Source organism: Acromyrmex echinatior, chromosome 2 (genome assembly GCF_024713525.1).
Source record: "Acromyrmex echinatior isolate Ae372 chromosome 2, ASM2471352v2, whole genome shotgun sequence".
Lineage (NCBI taxonomy): Eukaryota > Metazoa > Arthropoda > Insecta > Hymenoptera > Formicidae > Acromyrmex > Acromyrmex echinatior.
Window position 1 is genome coordinate 17,874,562 of NC_141853.1, and position 21,057 is coordinate 17,895,618.

At 39.5% G+C, this 21,057-nt stretch overlaps 1 protein-coding gene across 7 annotated transcripts in view; it reads left to right on the plus strand.

Moving 5' to 3' along the window:
• The window catches only part of LOC105143509 (uncharacterized), a 559,838-nt gene that overhangs the window by 194,571 nt on the left and 344,210 nt on the right, over positions 1-21,057 (plus strand). For 2 of the 7 annotated variants that reach the window (XR_015544296.1, XR_015544298.1), the window contains exon 6: positions 18,877-20,227. The exons of 4 other annotated variants lie outside the window; for them this stretch is intronic. The gene's annotated coding sequence lies outside the window, so the exon portion shown is untranslated. Of the gene's footprint in view, positions 1-18,876; positions 20,228-21,057 lie in introns of those variants that run through there. One more of the 7 variants, XR_015544295.1, reaches the window with a different exon arrangement.

Consider the following 21,057-nt stretch of genomic DNA (forward strand, 5'->3'; position numbering starts at 1 on the left):
TAATACGGGATTTAATGACCGGAGATATCCGACGAGACGGAAAGCGTGGAATATTATCGTGACACGAGCGGGAAGACGAATCGCTCCTCACTGAAACTTTATTAAATCCACGTTCGGTGAGCATGAGCACGATCGCTCGAAGCAGAGCGTTAATACGTTTGACAATTTTTATGCTCGTGCTCGCATATAGAGGGGGACATATTGACGGCTTTAATGCGATATAAAATTTCATAGGCATGCGAGCTCGGGCAATATGTATCGACACCGTCTATATTGAAATACATGTACGATAATCACTCTCGTTTATGGTTTTTTTTTCAAAACATATGTCTTTAATATTTATCACATCGAGTTAATAATCGCAAAATAACAATTATTTATTTAAGCTCAGATGAGAGAAACAATAAGAGATTCTGATTAAGAAAAATTTTTAATTTCTGTTTATATAATTATTAAGAAAAAATATCGAAGATGTGGTAAAAACTAGTCTTTCGTTTCGCAATAATCTAAATTAAAGCAAATGAAACTGATTTATAACGGAAACTGTAAAACTAGATTTGACTACAGTCTACGTGAAGTGCATCTGAGTGCAAAATATGCGGCCGTACGTTTTTATCTTGACCGATTCGTTAGCGACAACGTTGAATTTTGTACATCGCACGCATACAAACATATACACACACACACACACACACACACACACACACACACACACACACGCACATATATACGTACACATACACGATGACTGAAAGCAACGTCGCAAGGTGAACCAGTCGATGCCAAAAGCTACCCTTGCGGAGCGCACGATGAAAAGGAAAAAAAGCTCCTAGCTCTGTCCACCTCGAGGGATCGAATCGTGGCGAGTCCGGAGTAGAGCCAGCCGCACTCTCCGTTTTATGCTTCGTTCCGTGTTTTTATTTACACCGCATTATTTACTTTCCGTATATCCCGCGAACGAACGCCCGGTATAAAGCGGTTAGAGGAGCCGCAGATATAAGCACACAAGCCGGTTCATTAGAGACATTTGAGCTTCTCGCGAGGAGAGCGGATGAGGTCTGGGGGTGGTGGCGGCGGCTCTCTCCGGGGTGGTTCAGGGCTGCTAGAGAGAAATGTGGGGTGGCTTCAGGGGTCGGGACGGAGACGGGGGTGCCGCCTCGCGAGGGTAGTCGGGCGGAGACAGACAAAATCAACAACGAGTAACGGGAACTCCGCGATATTAATCCACTCGTCGAGTTTTCAAACTTCCTACAAAGGCACCGCACCACGTCACCCGCCCTGCCCACCTACGCCACCCATCCCGTAGCTATTTCCGCGCAACTACATATTTGTAATGAAACCATAATCAATATTTTATTAATGCTGGAGTGTGAGTGCGATACGAAATCTAATCTAAGGTGAAATCTTCTCGCGAAACTGGTATCGTGGGCTTTTTGAGAAAGGATCTACTCATTTCGTGTATTTTAGTTTAAATACGAATGTTACTGTTTAAGAATTAAGTCAACGAATGACTTACGTAACGTAAGTTAGTCTGTGACGTTGGATGCTTTACCGTAATTCGAGATTGCGCTTTTATCAAACTTATTGTAATGAAACGCATTCTGTTACACTTTGTAATACAATTCTAGTTATTATTGAATCAGCTCAATTATTATTTCTACTCGAATGCTTTGCTCTGCATTTCATTGCATTATTATTAATTTGTGAAATGTGATGTTCGCTCAAGGAATTTTCTCTCGTTAATTAAAAGGATTGCTTATTGTTTCATTACAAATATTATTTGTACAAATATGTCTGAAATTTATTTTGCTGTAATATTAGTTGGCAGTCATAACGATAAATAACAGAAGGCAATATTATTGTCTGAACATTTTATAATTTAACATAAGATTTAATAAAAAATTGACCTGTTATTGAAATCTGTCGTAGCACTAAAACATTTTGTATTTGTATAGAAAGTAATTAATAATACCTATCGACTTGTTCTTCAAACTGATTCTAATCGTAGAAACATACATTATTGTTTTCGAGGAAAAGAAAGATAGATGGTATTGTAAGATTGATTCTGCAACGAGTAGAAGCAATCGATGTTACTTGTATGTCGGCGGCGTAGGTGAATCGTTAAGCTGTTAAAAGTGTCACTGACTTACGACGATTAGTCACCGGTACCAATTGACCCGATATGATCGCCCGGGGTATTCTTGTACACGATGGCCTGGTGTCAATTGCGGCACGCGCCAACAATCCATACGCGGTCTTCGTGATCCGCTTATGAACGGAGATTACGTCACCATCGAATGTGGTCTAATTATCGAGGACGATCGTAAAGCGTCGTATTTTTAGTCACGATATTATTGGCACGAATCTTCTTCTTATACGAACGCCACGGGCAATAAGAAATGCAAAGTGGCGATCGCTCGTTTAAGGCGACAGAAAAAGACAGGTGCTTTGAATATAGATCACATTCCAATAACAGCCTAACTTGCCATAGCGTTGCCAAATAATTCGAAGGTAATATTAATTTATTGTAATTTATATATATCATCATTTTTCATGTTTTTTAAAATATAATAATTTTTGTAAATAATAGTTCCCGTAATATATGTACAATAAATTATTATTAATCAGATAATTATTTTAAAGCCGTTTGTTTTTGGTGCAGGTTGATAAAGAAATTAACTAATTATGCTGAGGCATTATCCGCGTTATTTTTTTCTTATTGCAAGGAACTGCACACACTAATCATATGAGCGCATGTCGCCTTAAAAAAGTCACATTACATATTCGCTCTTGGTATAATTAATTGTGTACCTGCGCGAGATGAAAATTATCATTAACGTAATGTTACTCTTACCAACGGAGAAAAAGCGAGAAAACATTCTGTCGCGTTCGGCGAGGTTTACCAAGGGAAACCGACGAAAAGGTAGGAGGAAGGGAAAAAGGGAGCGAGAGGCATGATTCTCGAATCGAATGCATTAAGATAATTAATTATAAAATCCACGAGAAACGCAGAGCGGCCGAGAATAGCAGCAGCGGCCAGAACGTCGCTATGCAAAAATATGGACGCACATCGAATAGAGTTTCTGTTCGTTGTCCCGTCTCCCTTCACCATCGTTGCTTTCATTTACTCAGTTAGCCTCGTTTCAAGAGACACAAATTAGAACGAGAAAATGCAGATTTTACAAAATACTTACCGGAGTAAATCGCTCGTGAATTGAGGTAGAATAATACGGAAAAGGTGACCCGAAAATATCTTGCGGCCGCATTATAGGGCCCGAATGTGCACGTAGAAATTAACGTTAATTAGTTGCGGCTCTGATGACAGAGCCTTTATAGCGTGCGTCGCTATCTGAAAGATTAATGAACGTAGGACGCCCGACTTGTTGTGGAAAAATTACTTTCGGTTATATTCCTCTCGTGACTCAACATGATTGAATCAGAGACAGAAATAGCGATGATCATTGGATTGCCAATTGTATTGGCGGATGTTCATTTAGCCCCGACTGTCACATAACGAAGTGTGATCCGTATTAATAATTTTACGCTTCGTAACTGCCATCGCATAACTAATCAATTTAAATGTTCTGAATGATAAGGAAGAAATTTTCTCTCTCTTATTGTAATATCCGGTTAGGTTACTTAGATCCGGTCCACTTCAGCATTGCGTCAATATAGTTTTAATATATTAGCATAAATAATTGTAATATCTTTAAAGTCTAAAAAATTATCTTTTATACATAAATTGTAGATACATGTATTATATTTGGAAAAAAATGTTTACAATAATATATTAACGATCGGAACGATATTTTATCTGCAGAAGATGGCCATTGATTACTTCGGGATGGAACGTTAATGTTAATCTGAAGGAAATGAACGCGAATGACCTGCAGTTCGTTGCCGGATCGAAAGTCGTCGTCATAGCTCTCGCAGACTCCTTAAGACCCGTTCGCTCGTAAATTTCTCCTCGTTTGCCAAAGGGTTAATGCGTCTGACTGTATCCCAGGAGGAAATCTTGAAATGCAATATTCTACAATATTCACTGACGAGGGAACGAAGGTCGGAGGAGCGGTGGGAGCGGCGGAAAAGACGACGGATGGCGAAAAGGGGAGGGGCAGGAGAGGAGGAGTAGGAAAGGGAGAGACTTGGACTTTTACCACGGCTCAATATTGGTACTCCGACAGCGTCTTCCTTCGCTCACTTCCTCTCAATCTTCTTCCCCGTGTTCGTTCCCCGTCTCGCGCCCTCGCACTATTTCTCCTACTCTCTCGGCGGAAGTTACTTGACAACTGTTATTTGCATTTCTATCCTATTGAAGAAAATATCTAATAAAGTTTCGCAAGCGGCGCCATCTTGAGGGAGACCAGCTTCTCTTCGCCTCCCCCTGTCGTTCCCGACTAACCCATCAGAATCTGTACTCCGAGTCATATTTCGTGAAGCAATGTCTCGAAAGCACTCCAGTAAGTTCGAATAGTTCGATGGATGTGGCTACGAACAATGTCGAATAAGGTTTGACTTGCACGTATTTCTACGTGAAAGCAAACATCTCGTAGAACTTTATTTAAATGCTCATCCATTTACATCTTAATTTCAATCGTAGCATTATTTATTATTTATATTTATAAAAACGAAATATTGTCGATTTTAGAATAAATAAGGTAATTGAATTAAATTACAAAATATTCGTACATAAATCAGTGAAATAATGATTAGAAATTGCCAACAATTGAGAGACGGCTATTTGATCCAAACTGGAGTCTTTCCACAAATGACATCGTGTTGAGAAACTTCAGATCGTCACATGGATGATCGCGGGTATTTTGCGCCTCGCGATAAATCCATGGTACGAGAACTCGTAAAAGGAACTTGAAGTACGATCTTTACCTCAAATTTCCAAGTAAACATCAAACTCTTCAACTACTGATTACAGTTATTAAAAATTAAATTTACTTAAATTTATAGTTATAAGTATAAAATTTATAAAATAAATTTAATCAACATATTTCATAGTTTGCTTTATTTATTTTATACATCTTTACGCTTAATAAATATGAAATTAAATATACGCTATTAGAAATATTTGAATCACGACGATTAATAATATTATATACTGAAATAATTTTAACTATAAATATATATACTACGAAGTTAAGTGCTAGAGATAATTATTGAACTATAAGTAAGTATTAAAAAGAGTCATAAGTAAGTATATCATATTTTATTATTTTTTATATTATCATACTATTACTTTTTTCTCTATATTTCTCACTACAATTAAAGATTTTTATTTCTATTGAATTTTTTATTATTTTTATTTATACTTGTTTCTCAATCGCTTTTTTTTAAATATTAATAATGCTTGAAAAAATAAGTTAATGCTTTTAACTTATGAGAAAGCTAACCTTTTCAGAATCAAAAGCAGTTACAAGAACGTATAATTTCGCACTTTTAAATTTATTCATTATTATCAATAGTTACCAATGTCAATTATTATTAATTCTAAATTTTTAATATAATTCCAAGTATATAAATTATATATCATTTTTATTTATAATGATTAATATAATTTACTCTATGGTACTGTCTATAAATAAAATTAAAAAATCTATTACAGCTGAGCTTAAACTGATCTTTACAGCTAAGTCAAGTGTTATCATATGATTATACATTTGTCAATTAAACACTAATAGTAGAAGCAATCATGACTTTATACTCTTGTAAGCTGGAGTATGTAACTAAATAAGCTTTCTGGACGAGTAATAACTCTTCTTGAATTATTACGTAATTACGTAAAGAGCGATCTTATGAATTAAACAAGATTTTTCTACAAGCATTCTTGGTGAAAATTTTTCTTATAATTCTTCATATAATTTTTATACAGAATTTAAGAATTTTTCAGAATTTTTCTATAATTTTATAGCTTTCGAAAAATTTCTTAAATCTTTATACGAATTTTTCAGAAATAGTAGAAAAAGTACATATCTTTTTTAGAATAATTTTCTTCATAACATTCTTCAATATTCTAGGATTTTTCACATACACATATATCATAATTAATGAAAATATTCTGACGTTCAAAATGTTTTTTACACAGTTTCATAAATTTAAAATATAATTCTTTAAAATATTATGAGATACAATTAAAAAATTGTTTACCAAAGATACGATATAAGCAATTGTTTTATTATTTATTTATTAATTATCTTAAAATGAATTATTTTGATTTTTTTACATTGATATATCTATTAATTTATATATCTTATATAATATCTATATTACAATAAATATATCTACATAATATAAAAAATATTTAAATTAATTATAATAATTAATATTTTTTAGAACAGGATGTCTCAGAAGAGTCAGTAAATTTATGTACAATGTCGAATTTCGGTATCATAATAGTAATTATATTATTATGATTGCTATGACCTATGTGTATTTAATTATTATAATATTATATCCATTTGATTATAATAATTCTAATTATATATACAATAGTATTCAAATATTACACAAAGAATAAAAATTTTATTTTTAATTTTCAAGATTTTTTAAAAAATAATATAATATATATAATTTTTTCCACAAACAATCTTTAATTTTTATAAGTACGTATTTTTATTTTATTTAAAAATCTTTATATATAATGTAACGAGAAAGGGAAGAGGCGGGGGAGGGGGGGGGAGATCGAAGACAGTTAAAATGTAATGAGACGGCTAGCAATCGTCATCAGCGAGAGAAAGTTTGTTAGTAACACAATGCAGCGACAACGTCTGATTCAGGCGATGTTATGAAATCAGTAAAGCCGTCTTACGTGCACTTACGTCGAAATTCATCAGTCACACGCGCATAGATGCGTATGTATCGGTAGGTGCGTTAGATGTAGATTTCGCAGCTATAGGCGGGGTGGTAAGACACGTTTCTCCACGTGGTGGCATCGCAGAAGGAGGATCGCTCATTCAATACGGGCGTATTGTTCGGGTCTTATCGTAATATCTCATAATTAATATCTCTGCATTGTGGTATGGATGGATAGGCAGGATTCGCTGCCAGACCCAACTGATAGCGAAAGCATTTGTACCCGGCAGCTCTTCATCTCTCGATCTCTCTCTTCCTCAGCTTCCCTTACGCATTCATCCACCTTCTGTCCTCGTCTTTGACGCAACGACCAAAGCTCGGTGCTCACTTCCACCGCATCCCATGAAAATCTTGTTCTTAGACCGCCAGACGATCCCGAATATCGATAAGCTGTGGATCTTGGGCGGGATAACAGTGGAAGTCTTATAACGAGTCAACGAGCGGGTCGTGCCATGGACGATTGTAATGGCTGCTTTGACGTATCGTCCGAATAAATTAACGGGTGCTAATCGTAATGATATCCTATTGGATGCGCTTAATTTCTCGATGATTAGAATACACAGAAACGAAGCCTGTCATATTTAAGAAGAATACAGAGAACGTGTGTGCGATATTCCAAAAGGAAATCGTCTAATAATAATTTCAGTTAGGGTTAAAGCATTTCGATGTTGAGCTAATTATTTAGTACGTGTTATACAAGAACACGTCAAAGCCGTTTGCCACTGAACTAATCAAAATACGTATACGACGGATAGATGTTGTGCGATTTATCTGGTCCATTGAGACGCTGACCTTCCTTCCCTTGATCCTCAAGGAGTATTCCGCCGGATATAGGAGGACACTGGCCGAGAAACGGTACTAAGGGGCTTTTGAGATCACTGGACGACGACCCCTAGTGCTCGCGGTCGAAAGGAGAGGCTCGCTTGTTCAGATGTCGGAATAGACGACGAACAGACGAATAGAAGACCGTCACAGACGACTGTATCCGTCTGTAAGCTCAATGCTTGGCAGAATTCCTAAGACGCTGCGAGTCCTTCGGCGGATATATGTGCTCGGTGTAATTGAATGTATACACACTGCCGGCATGTATTTACAGGTTAACGCTCGTTGATACAATAGGAGCGTTCGCGACCTTTCCGTTTGAAATTCAATTTTCTCGTCATATAGAATTAATCGCGATAAATACGATAGATTAGCTGAAATCAATAGATGAATAAAAATTATTAGAACACAACACGACAAGTTCAACTTTTGGTACGCTATAAAAGGATCATATTTGTTTCTATCATCTTAATGTATACTTAATGTAATTATGAATTATATATTAAGCAGAATATGTATAAGTCAATTTTAATATAATTTTAATACGAGCAAAGATTTAGCATTAAAAATTGAACATATTGCGCATGATACAAATCGGTTAATGTGAAATACTGCATTTAATAAACTACAATTGGAAGTTGCAATTCAACCGAAACGTTACTTAAAAAGTTGTTTAATTCCGATATATATCTTACTGCGTCCTTGCCTCTGACTTGAATATTTAATTTCTTGCTGAAGAATTAATGCGATGAGAAGTTGAGTAACTCTCGATATTCCCATTTCCTCGGTAGCCACGAGGAGAATAATGCAGGACGGATAAGTCGAAGGACCAAACCAAAACAAGCTGCGCAACAGTTAAGGCAGATCCTGTTTGAATATTGTTACCTTAACGAGGCGCAAGTATTTGCTTTGGAGATGTAATCCAGTGTACGGCTCGGAATATGAACGGCTTGGCGAATTACAGCGGTGTTTCGATTCTAAATCGACGAAAAGCCTTCGTTAATTGGCTTGAAATTTGCATTCGTTGTTTGAACGTCAACGAGCTGTAAAATTGTATGTTAAAGTTACAAATGGTTATTTCTGAGGCGATTTTCTCGTATTTTTTATATGTATCTAATAGTCAAATTGATATATTTTTTTATACTTAATAATTTATAACATTAATTTTGTCTTCAATGAATCTCGATGATAATAATAATGTTTCTTTTAATTTTATCAAAAGCAATTAAAATTAATTAAAATATTGTTACAAGATTGAAAAAATAAGAATCAAAAATTTATTTAAAAAAAAATAGTAAGGAACAGGCTGTTATTTTCACTGGAATAATTATGTGATGAGTAGGATCCTCTCGCTAAGGATTCAACGCAATTTTGTAATTTTCATGGATTTTTGCTGAAAATGATTCAAATGTGAGTCTAAACGTTCAAATAAATTAAAGATATACACATATAAAATTTGCACAATGTTTACAGCGCTTCACTTTCATTAGCCCGTTCCTTACTATTTTTTAATTTTCGACATATTCGAGAGTACGTACAATTTTAATTTGTTATTTAAAATTATCTTTTCATGAATTGTTTTAAAATCTATATAATAAATATATACTCGAACTTAAATTGTCCATAAATTTCATCTTGCACAATGAAAGGAAAGAAAGATTCTTCGGCGTGTTTCGCGAGTCGGATTGGTAAAATATTGAGGCTATACCGGAAATGGCCACCGCTAACAACAAGCGCGATGCGGGAGTCCGTGGCCGCGCGATTCGACTATCTTTTACGGGACGAAAGGGGTGAAAAGGAGAGGTAGTTTTCGGGGTACGGGCCGAGGCGAGGAATACGAGAGAAAGGACGACGGAGTTGGGGGTGGCTGGGAAGATAAGGCGAATCAAACCGTAAATAACCGCGGAACGGCGGAAAGGAAAGGGAGCGAGAGGCGCGGGGTGACGTCGGAGGGTAGCGAAGGAAGAGAGGGGGGGGGGGCGAGAGTGAGGGGTACAACGCCTCGCCAGCTGCAAAACTCGCCGAGTTTTATAGTTGAATCGCATGACTCCGAATCTCCATACATTCCGCGCCTTCTCCCTTTTGCCGCTCACTCCCTTCTCACCACCATCTTTTTGTCTTTCTGTCTTTCTCTATCCTTCGTCCCTGTACTTTCCGCCTTTTCACTCGAACCATCCTTACTCCCCCTTTTTTCGCTTCCCCTCTCCCGGTCATATCTATTTTTATATCGCCATTCCTTTCTCCAAGCCGGCGGCTACCACTCCACCTGCGGATATCTCCACATTGGTAACACCGTGTGCGTATTATGCACATAGGTATACGAGTACGCTGGATGGAGAAAGGGGCGATTAATTCCGTATTCCTAGATACTTTCTAACGTCCGCACGCCAGCCTCATACCTCATGCCACCGTCGCAGCCTTCACGGTGTTTATGAGCACCGTTTTTCGAGAGGAAGTGAAAAAGAATTGGAGGTACGTCCAATATATCTGTGCCGTAGCCTGGAATTATAGTGGCGCTGAATCCAGGTGGAATTTCCGAGAAAAATGCGATGGTTATGCGCCAATCGAACGATGCAAACAATAAAGCGAACTCGCTATGAATGATGAAAATAATCGAGCCAAAAATTTATTAATTTAATTTTGTCTGAAAGAGAAAATTTAGAACTAATTTTAAATGACTTACAATTTTTCTGGAATGTTTAAAAAAATATTTTTTTATAATATATTTTATTATTGGAATTTTTCGCGACGGTTTTCGTTATCTTTTAAATTATTTTTAGTTGCAAAATGATTAGTATTAATTATTATAATATACATATAACGACGATCTTTCATGACGAAGCGCTATATTTTTTACGTGCAAAACTATTCGACCGTACTCTCAATTTCACAAAGTGCGGAATCGCGGAAGAAGTTCTCGCCACAAGTAACTGTGCGTGTGTTATCACGCCCGTACATACATGTGTATGTGTACGTATTATGCGACGAGGGTGCAGCCCAGGGTGGAAAGGTGGGCGAAGGTGGTCGTGGGCGGAAAGTGCACGAAGGAGGGTGGAATGCAGGCCGAAGTAGGTACTAATGCCAAAAGTTTTAACGAGTTTGAGTGATCGCGGTCGATGTAACCGCAACAATAATAGCAATAGTAATAATCATGCCACTGCTCCGAGGCGGTACCAACTTATCGCGTTGCTCGGTATAAAAGCCTTGCTTGTGTGCGCTTTTGTGTATCTCTCCGACATTCAGATAGGAATGAAAGGAACGGGGACCGCTTATCAAATTCGTACTTTGCCGTCGATAATAGATATGATAATAGAAATTAATATTCAACACATAAGATTATTATGATTTTTATTACTATCATCATATTTTTAATATAATAATAATAATAATAATAATAATATCTGAGACGATAAATGATACAAGGGAATTGTTTTTTTATTTCATATATTTTTAAATAAAAATTTTTGTTTAATTATAATTTATGACATAGTGATTGAATAAAAATATTAGATTAATTGCTAACAAAGAATATGGAGAACACACACACTAAATAGGTACGCGTCGAGCAATTAATCTCATGGTGCGACAGTGCGTCGCTCAGCTTTGTCCGCAACCTCCATCTTCGACGAAGGATTCAAGGGACGACTTTTCTTCGCGTCAGCCAATGACCGATCGCGCAAGTCGCGCCAAATGGAATCCTCTTCGTCTTCGTCGGCACTTTCTTCGGGCAGCAGGATCTGTAACACACGTACGCACCACATATACAGGTATAGACAGGTATCCTAAAAGAACGACCGACCGGCGGGCGGTGGCGGAGGACGGAGGACGGAGGACGGAGGTAGAAGGTGCCCGCCTCGGCGAGGGCCGACTAAAGGGTGTATGATTGATCGCGCCATGGCATGCCAGATAATGCAATTTTATTTCATTTGATTCCGCGGGGGTAATTGCTATTTTGGCGGGTCTGCCGCGCCGAACGGCCGACGGAGTGATGTATTGGCGTGGCTCTTTCTTCCTCTGCCCACCCCCCTCCCTCCCCCCTCCCACTTCTCTGACTTGCCCCCCTCTCCCTCCGTCTCGCGATATATATTAACTCCAGTCAGGATTATTGCTTCGAGGGTGGAAAAGAGCGGATCGATCACGTGCGAAGGAGAATCGTCGGCTCGTCGCTTCCGCCGTCAAAGACCGCGCAGGGCGATAAATCTCGCGTCTTCCTGCCATCTTGTTTTGGAAAGGAGCCTAATCGGCCGTACGATTGATTTAGATCGCTCGATTTACCTCGCTTCACATCGACCTCGTCGTAATGCCGTATGCGAAATTGGAGAATCGCGATGATTGCGTTATGGCAAACCGTGTGTGAATCCTTATCTGAATAGAACTTGTCCCGTATATACCTTTCTTCGCCGTAATAATAGATTTTACTGAGAATATTATGATATATTTAAAATTAATTCCTCCGTCAACAAATGCTGTAAAATTTTTGTCAAAATTCATAATTTATATACATTTCTTAATTTAAGATAAAAAAAGTCAAACATTAATTAATTTATTAATTGAAATTTATTAAGTTTAGCACAAAGGAGTTACAATTGAATGAAGGAGCGTTAAATACACGCATTTGCAGAAGTTTGTTGCTAATCGCATGAACAAAGCGTCATCTTCAAAATCCTGAGCGCTCTACGCGACGATGTAACCGAAGCTTTCGTCGCAATAAATTCAAAATAATATCCAAAGGCAACGCGACGCGCAGCAGTACCGTGCCAACCCAGCGGCGTGTTTCTATTTGACGTCGCGGTGCCGCGGGTGCATGGCGTCGCCGCGCAGTTGGTTAGCGTTAATTGTAATGCTTTTTGGTCCATACGCGATTACACGATGAAATAATCCCTCATTTATGAGTTAAGTGGTCTGTGGAACTCAACGGCGCTTCTGATGAAATGCTCACGGCGAGTGCACCGCTGGTTCTGAGGAGAGTTGTTGAGGAACGGGAGGAGAGAGAGAGAGTGAATGAGTGAGTGAGTTAGTGAGTGAGTGAGTGTGAGAGAGAGAGGGGAGGAGGGGGGAGAGGAACACGGGGAGTGAGAGAGAAGGGTGAAAACGCACGCCGGAGAGAGAGAGCGTGAGCGTGAGAGAAAAGGGCGGCCGGCGGACGGATGGAGGTCAGGGGGTAGGTAACTGCGCCACCAACCACGCGACCCTACGGCGATATGGTCCTTTGCTCGTATTATAATTACGTTCTACCGTCCGTAAAATTGCAAATAATTAAGATTTGGTCGATGCGAGAGCGCGAAACGTAATAATGTCGTGCGGGTTGTTTCGCTGCACTTCGTGGCTGCGGAGGGAGCACGATTGCGAATTGTCGAGATCTTTCTTGCTCATTCAAACGTAATAAACGACATTTGCTTTCACAGTATATACAATACAATATTTGCCTATCGGGAAACAATAAATATGTACTAGCTTTTTATCAAAGTAGTTTTTACTAAGTTAGCGAGATTCGTTTTTTCTCTCATAATTTTATAAAATCACATTAGTTAAATCGGGCACCTAAATTTCGCTGATGGCTTGAAACTATCTCTCGACAGCACTCGTAACACAATGATATATTGGTAATTAGGACGTTAATAGGCAAAATTACTCGTTTGAGTCAAAGTCAGCAGTGATCTCGCGTCACCGAACAGAAATTACAAACTCTCGCTGTCTGACGTTGTCGGTCTGTTTCTTAGTTGTTCTGTTTCGATCTCGGTAATCACTCTGACGAATGCCGAGACCGCCATTACGTAATTTGAGATCATCTACGATAGACATCAGAAGAATCAAAAATTTATTTAGCCATCGTATATGAATAAATACGAGTATAATCAGCCTCGAGGCCATTTCAGGGGAAACACATACAAATCCATGTATTCTTGCGTGAAAAAGGGGTGAACCGAGAAAAAATGCCTGGTGCATCGTGAAAGGAAAGATGTATTTTGAGTTTACATTTGACAAAGCATACTTGCACTTGTTTGACTTTAAACAAAGAATACTTGTAATTATTAAATGGCGGATATAATTTTTAGGTCATGCAAATATGTATACGTATGCGTGCGATGTCATGTACTCACGTGATGACAATTTGATCGATCGTTGGCAGAATTACATTTTTTTTTATGCTGGAAAGTATTTAATTATGTGTTATACTCATTATATCATTATATCATTATATATGCAGTAACATTACCACACGAAAAAAATCTGAATACTTTGTGCCGACAAATAATTATTTCGTGAACGCAAAGGCTACTGTGCAAGCTTGCTTCAAAGTGATAAGAACCGAATTAAAGTTACATACAAATTAACCCGATAATGCACACGTGAAGCAACGCGTTCTCGCAACATTCGCCGATGCCGAAGCGTAAGGTGAAAGCCTCCCCCTACACTCTGCTATGGCAACTTTCTTTCCAACCTTTTTCCTTCCTTTGACTTCCCCCGCTGTGCTTTTCTTCTCTCTTTCTTCTCGAAGCGTGAGATCGTCCTGCGCAAATTGGCCGTGGCTTTTTTAATTTACACTCGTTCTGCGCTGCAATCGCCTTTGTCGTTCCTCTGTGCTGCGACAAGTCGATGGGTGGCGGGTTAACCCATTGTCGGCCATCTTGCATATATATATATATATATATATATATATATATATATATGCACGCCGAGTTTTGTGATATTTCTTAATTAAATATAGCCTCAAGTTAAAAATGAAATTAAACAGAAGGCAGTGTTTTTTTGCCGGCTCGGCCGGCCCCGTATCTCGCTTCCACCCCCGACGAGTAAAACCCTTCCTACCCTGTTCCTCGGCTCGACAATGGCGAATAAGGTTACCCAGTCGCTTCGCAGCTTCGACCAACTCTCTCCCTCTCTCTCTCTCCCTCTTTCTGCGGACCACCCGCTATACATATTTCACGTCGAAATAATTAAACGCCGCTGGACCGCGAGTCGACTCGCCCTAAGGTCGAGTGGAGCCGAGTCGCGATTATTAATTAGGTCGTAGCTGCCTCGCCAACCTCGACTCTCGATTTTCTGATAAGGTCGACTGACCATTGGCTTCAGATGAATAATACGTTAAACTTTCTGTAAAGTTACAAATTATGCATACGCGCGCATATTTATCAAAATTTACGTAATTACTATTCTATTTTCTTCTTCCAATATATATCATTTATATAAACCTTATTTATAAAAATCTATCATTCATGGTTAACAAATTTTTATGTTTATTTGTTATAATTAATTACCTTGAACATTTGTTTGAAAATTATCAAATATATGTATTAAATGATTACTTGATTTTCTATATAATTAATATTAGTTAGTAATTATTTCTCGAATTATCGAGATTATTTAAAACACTGCGTGCTGCAGATCTATCGGTACAGCAAAATTTATCCTACAACAAAACAGTTCCAACAACCCATATGCGATCGCCAGCGAAGTCCTGCATTGTCAACCGTCTTGGTAATTTGTGCGCCAATTTGGGGGGAGTCCTGACGCTCGCGTAACGCTAATTCTCGGAGATACTGTCAACCCGACGGCGATTATCAATTGCCTTGTCAATTACATCCCGTCCAGGGGACGACGCGCACATGCTGGTAGATCGTGCCGCCGCCGATCCTCCACCCTCTTCTTCCTCTATCGACTCTCGACCGAATCTCGAGCCCAGCCTGATCGCAACGAGTTATTTAATTACCACGATCTATCACCAGGTGTCAGCTTCCAGTCTATAATGCATGATCGATCGTAGCTCGAGCCCTCCTCCTTCAACCCTTTGCTTCCGCGCTTCGGAAAATGCTCGTACGTGTGGCGAGGGTTCGTGCGCGCGAGTATAATAGATGCTGTGCACGAGATTCGTGAGACAGTTATTTTTGCTCGTATATTTTCACTTACAATATCGTGATTTAAGTGATGTACAAATATAAAAATCATCGATAATCCAAGCGAGATCTGTGCGATGAGAATTTTTATAAGCTAACGAATTTCCATAGCGAAATATTCAGAATTTCGACGATGAAGGGAAGAACTAAAAGAGAGAAAATCCATGTAATCCGTTAAAAGTTATAAAAATATTTTTCAAAAGAAACTTGCGCCCCTATATACGCCGCATTCGTCTCCAGACTGTGTCTCACCTATTTATCAAACCAACAGTGCGACTTATTCCACGCACGTATTACCCAGCGTACCCTACGAAAATGCGTCGAACGCGCGCGACGGGGTTCTACTTAATCCTTAATTATCTCGTGTAAATCTTAATTCCTTCGTCCCGGCAAGTCGTTACTTGTGCAAGCGTCGTTAACTACGCCCACCGTAAACACCGCGCGCCCAGTATTTCGGACGTGAAACTTTTAAACGACGAAAGGATCGATTAAGGTATAACTTCCATTAAGGTAACTCTCGATTGGTAAGACGGGGAAAGGACGACGAGGATCAGCGAGACCGAAGGACGACAGAGCTAACCGAGCCCGTCTTTTTCATCGTCATTTTTATCGGCGCAGATAAGACGGCCGAGGCTAATTCGCATTCCCCTTGATGTCTGGCGGAGTTAACGGTTTTAAGGGATGAAACGCGTATAGATTGGAGGTTGGTGGCTGTGAACGTAGGGACGCCGACGAGGAGAACGAGGAGACGGTCGAGGCGAGGAGGCGAAGCAAGAAATTGATATAGCATACGAAAATGAATTGCCCCTTTGCCGAAGAATGTTCCACGGCAATCTGCCCTGCGCCTCGCTTTTTATGCTTTTTATGCTCATTTTCAATTTTACTCCCCGCCTCCGTCTTCCATCCCTCGCTGGGCTTGACGACGCCCCCAGGTTTTCCCATAAAACCTTGCGGTATTACAATACCTTGTCGAGCCTCTGCCGCCGGCACCCTTCGCGTCGATAACTGGATGAATACAAACGGACGTATTATCGGTGTCAAGGCTTGCGTCTCTTCTTCGTGAAGAAGACGTTTCGCGTATAAATAGACAATATCACGTTTCCCAGCTTTTAACGAGATATTGATATTTATTGGTATGGAAAATTTCTTTGATACTTATCACTATTTTAGAAATTTAAACAGTTAATATATTGTAATTACTTAAATTTAACCTTCTTTCAATTTTTATCGAGAATTCTCGTTTTTTAATTTAACAATGAATTTTATTTAACAATATATTTTACTCTTACAACAAATGAAAATAAAATTATTTTTTTATATTTCCAAATATATAAAATACCTTATAGATTATTACATTAATCAACAGTAGGCTATTAATTTTTATTGATACTTACATCTTTATTACCTGGCAAAAATAGAATTGGTCTTGTCAAGAAGTTATTAATACGTTTAGTATTCAAATGTGGATGTCGCGCAAGGATGTCCCTACAATTCCGATTAAAATGTATCCGACGGGCGGAGATAAGGATCCGATCCGAATTTGAAACGACATTCTAGTAGGGTGTCTGGTGCGAGGTAGGGGTCGAAGAAGATAAATTTCAGTCGAGAAGCAGCTCGGAATCAGGAATCTGGCGCGTTTCTCGAGCAATCGTTGCCGACGCGAGATAGGGCCGCGGTTCGTTCTGTTGCTTATTTGTCGCCGGAGAAACGAAACGAGCTGGGGAAATGGCGAGCTGGTTTAAGGGCGCGTGAGAGTGTGGGAGGAATTTGTGCTCGAAACCGTGCAAATAACGGTCGTAGACGAGCTTCTCTCTGCATCTACTGCTCCGTGCGACCCTCGGATCTTTCGTTCGTATCGAACCTCAAACGGAAGATTCGATGCTCTCGTAGATGCTATCGACTCGCACAAACCAGACGAAGGGATTCACGATACTTCCACGATAAGATCGGATAAACGTCAACGATTGTGAGGGGAAAATTAAACGCGAGAGAAACCATTGCGCCGGAGAAAACTATTAACGTGAGCATGCTAAAACTTAGAAACGTATCGCTCGAAAATAAATTCGATGTGATTTTCTTTTTTAGATTGCAATGGTAATTCGATGATTGAACCGAACACCAACCATAATACGCGATTCTCGTATTGCCTCGTTAACCCGGCAAGGCGTCACTTAGCGACGTACATGCGGCGGATTGGGGACGTTGAACGAAAAAAGGAAAAGAAAATGAGAATTCGTATAAATCGTCCGTTGCAACACGCCACACATGCGTGTATCTCTTACGTCTGGGCGAACGGCGGAAGAACACAAAGCTAATGTAATTTTGCAATTATACCGTACTCGCCCGTCCCTTCGCCGCCCCGGCACTGCTGCGCCGCAGAGGGGTGCAGAGGAGGGATGCCCGCGCGATACGCATCGTCCTTTCCTACCCCTCAGTCTTCTCTTCGCGAACAACGCGAGAATATTTAAATTTCGTTTCGTTTCCGCATCGTTATTCTTTTATCCGTGCCGCCGCGGTGCTCTGCTGGTGATTAATTGGCAAATCCAATCGCCAAGCGCGGAATGTACGCTTTCGCTTTGTCGGTATCTTGATAGACGGAAGACGCATATTCTACTTATTTATCATTGAAATATGATTTCTTTTTCTTTGTCGTTTCGACCGCGCCCATTGTCGAATTTTCCATCATTATCAATCGTAGAAATTTATTATGGCGTTAGGAGTTTCTCTATGCTGCGACTATCCCCTCTTTTTTGAGTGTCCTTCTTCTCGTTCTGTGATTTTATTTGTTTTCTACGTTCTCGTCACGTTCACCCTAGCGCGTTACCGGGATAATAAACCTCGGTAACGAGTAATAAATCCCACGATTATCATGATATACTGGACATGGCAGCGAGATACATCCAGTCCTTTCATCCCTCCATTCAGTCCCGATATTCTCCGGTCCGACGGAAACTTTTCGAAGGATACGTAATAATCCATCCTACACAATTCCACGTTACTCGCACTCCGAAAAGGCTCATCCAGCATGATGGAAAAAGCGACGGAGAGAGAGATGAGGGAGGAAGGACTTGGCGCACTCGCGCGCTGCTGTATTAGATTTGCTTTCTAGGACACTTTAATCAGAATGTACCTATGTAAATTTTTGAATACACATCCCTCGTCTCCCGCGATGTTTGTATAGGTCAGGCGAAGGTATTTTCCTCCCGCCGAAAGCGGAGGACCTACGTCGCTGCAGCCGCCGTCGTCGCCATCGTCATCGCGTCCCGTGAATTAAAGAATTTGCAATTCTGAATTTCAGGTGATCGCATACATACGCCGTCCGGCTTTATCCCACCGTCGACGACGACGACGACAACGACGACGACAACTCGCCTTCTGTCCACCGCGAGCATCGACCGCGGCCGCGATATATTCTTTTGAGACAACGCGTGGATATATGAGATGTTTATCTCATATCACAAGTTATATTTTGTATTACTTTCACAGAGTGAAATAAAGTATTCGAAATTAATTACATCTTTGCTTTTGTGTCTTTTTATGGATTTTTTTTCGCTGAAATCTTTGCCAGGAGGAATTAAATATGTAAATAAAATTAAATGAGGGATTTCTTTTGTGTCCATGTACATAACGATGCACGTACAGTAGTGCCGTAGCTTAGTGATCGCGAAGCTCCTAATTCGTTATTTTTATCATATTTCATCGTTTTCTATGTGGATTTACTTCTCGCAAATAAATGAATTTGTAATAAAATCTTTGTAGTTATTATAATAATTACTAAAATATAGAGTTTATGTCTTTTAAATTAATATATATAATGATAACGTATTGTTATTTTTATGTTATTGTCCTACATTGTATCACTATTTGAAAATATTGAATTTATTTAAAATCAGTTTACGTATAGCTATTTATAGAGTTGAAAAGGGTTCAGTCGAAAATTTACATCACCACGTTCCATCGCAATGATAACTAATCGATCGGACATAATAAAGTTACTATGATGATCTATGATGAGTTTCAGTATATCTTTCCCTTTTCATCTTAATCCTCTTTTTCTTCTCTTTTTTACTTAGTGAGATAAGGGAGAAAGAAGCATTTTACTCATGTGTAAAAATTCAGACGGATCTGACTTACAGCATGAAACATTACCTTTACATTGAACGTGGCAAACATGGTTCTACAATGTTATTTCTCACATTTGCAAAATAATTACGCACAAACTTCCTTTATTCCTGAATAAAATTCAGATAAATTCCTTCAAACTTGTGTAAGGAATTAACAAACTTTCCGCATGATAAATATTTAAAAGATCACCTTGAATTTCGCCTATCTTGTGTATATTATTCGAGTACAATGTACGCGCTCGAGGAGAATGAATGTCAATGTGGTGTGCCGACTGGTTAGGCACGAATTTCAAGATGAATTCCGGCGGACAATTACGACATTTTAATTGCACAATACCCGGGCTACGAGAGGCGAGCGAAAAGAGAGCGCTCGCGAGAGGGTGGCGAGGTGGAGACGACGAGAAAGAGGAGAAAGACGGACAGAGGATGCGCCGTGTGTGGAGCGATGGGGGTGGTTGGGGGATGGACGGGCACAAGAAATGACCGACCAAGCGCACACGCGTATAATTATAATAACATTACTTGACAGAGATGGCGGCGAGAGGCGAGCCCGGTCGGCCAGGCTCCGCCGAGCATTGAAATATTATACCTACCAAAGAGAAAATAATTAAAATTCAACCCTTGCGCTCGCTCGCATGCGAGTGCGCGCTCACATTCGTGTGAGTACCGGGGCACACATACGCACGTACACACGCGTACACACGTACGCCATGTACACACATATACAATCTGTGCGCGCCTTCTACGTGGGGTAAACCGACTCCCTCTCTTCGACGCCGCTACCTCCCTCACTCGTTCTCTAAAGATGGGGTTTCCCATATTTTTTCCAGCGCCCTAGGTAACAGGTATTCCGGAAACGTTTGTTCGTTACGTACGTGCTTCTGAGCGCTGTTGTAGTAAGTAGAAAAAGCCCCCGACGTATACCTTTCAAGTTGGATTATCGAGCCGGATGAATGCGCGCATTCACGATCGCGCGGCTTGACTCTGACAGCATTATTGTTGCGAAACATATCCGGTGTCCGCGTGTCGATGCTCTTCTGTGGTAATTGCCCGCGTTACACGCTTCACCGGTTTCGGTAATTAAATTGGATTTAATACGAATTTCGTGAAGAACCAATCAAGTCCAGATAAAAAGATAATTATTTGATTTCAAAGAAATTAAGGACTATTACGTATATATTTATTACTAGAAATGATAAAATTTAAGATATATTTTTTTTACCATCATCTGAATAGGATTTCTCTTTTGTGTTTCTCTTGAGACAATGGAACTGCTTGACTTAACAATGAGCTGAATTTGATCGCGTATACGATTATACAGATCGATTCGATGTAACCGTCGGAAAATAAAGGCT